This window comes from Lucilia cuprina, chromosome X (genome assembly GCF_022045245.1).
Source record: "Lucilia cuprina isolate Lc7/37 chromosome X, ASM2204524v1, whole genome shotgun sequence".
In the NCBI taxonomy this organism is placed as follows: domain Eukaryota; kingdom Metazoa; phylum Arthropoda; class Insecta; order Diptera; family Calliphoridae; genus Lucilia; species Lucilia cuprina.
Genome location: NC_060949.1, coordinates 15,179,028 through 15,180,506, shown reverse-complemented (window position 1 = coordinate 15,180,506; position 1,479 = coordinate 15,179,028).

The window sequence follows — 1,479 nt, the reverse complement described above, 5'->3', positions numbered from 1 at the left end:
CTGGGAGAGTATTTAGTTAGAAAGCTCTACAATCCAAAGTACAATTTTTTTTTTGCTTAAAGTTTGTAATTTCTGAAATATGTTTATACATTTTAAAGTTGGAATGGGCGTTATATGTTGATATGGTGTCCGTCCCTCAATGTTAACACTTTTGATATAATTTGATGAAGTTTTCCCAGAAAATACATGGTATATCATAGCTACGATACAAATATTACCACAAAAATGTACCTTGCAAAATGTTATATTTAAAGCACTCATGGCGCGTTTTCTCAAAACTCAGGACATAATATTTCAGATTCCAGATGTGATTGAGAATATGAAGTAATATTCATATACCACTAAAGTGGTGTGGGGAAGAAAAATTATTTTACCAGACAATCGGATATTGAGATTGTAGCCCTGAAAGTATCAAATAAGACTCGAGAGTATCACGGTACTTTTGCACATTAAATAGTATCAAAAAAAGTACCATCGTACCAATTTTGCCATCCCTGAGCAGAATATTACTCGTCTCTCTCGTTGAGAGTTGTGTAGTGTTTGATACAATAAGGCAAAAACATCTTAATGATAGCAAAAACATCTAGAAATCTTCGAGTGATCAGTGTGATCAGTTCGAACTTTTACGTACAAACAGCCTTTATGATTTGTAATCATAGTACGACGCTACACAACACGATCGTAAACGAACCTCTTAACAAGGGCGTAAAAATACAAAAATTTTATTTAGTTGCTTCAAAGCATTCAACAAAGCATGTTGATGTCGTGTTTTTTAAATTACAATTTAATACAAATTATTAAATTTATTACAAATTATAGAATACATATCAGTTAAAAAATTTAACTGATATGCAAATTTATGTTGCACCGGCAACATAATTTTTTAACGCATGGTGATAAAAATATGAATGGAAAAATGTTATGCATTATGTTTTATCACTGATACACATACATTTTTTAAATAAAATTGTAAAAAAAAAATACAAAGAGAACTGCATGTTTCTCTTTGTATTTTTTCTTGTTAAATTTGCTACTGTAAATATAAATAAATGGGAGTACCTTTGAATTTTTTTCATCCACATTTCATTTACCTTGCGACAAAAAAATACAAAAAATCACATTTTGATTTTCATCAAACCAGTATGTTCGAGTTTTTTTCACTAACACAATCGAAAAAAATACTGTTTGTGAAAATTGTTTTGTATCGTCGCCGTCCGTTTTAAATACTGTGGATATCACAAGCTGCGTTAGCAACATTAAACAAGTAGGAAAGTATAGTCGGGCATGGCCGACCATATAATACCCTACACCATGAGTATATTTTTAAAATTTTTACTTTTTATAAAATTTTTATTTTTTTTTTTTATTTTTTTCCAAAATATTTAAGCAATTTATTGATAAAAAAAACTAAAATTTCTAAATGAGGCTTTATATAGGTCAAATATGGACCGATCCTCGGTTAATTTGGGAAAAGGATAT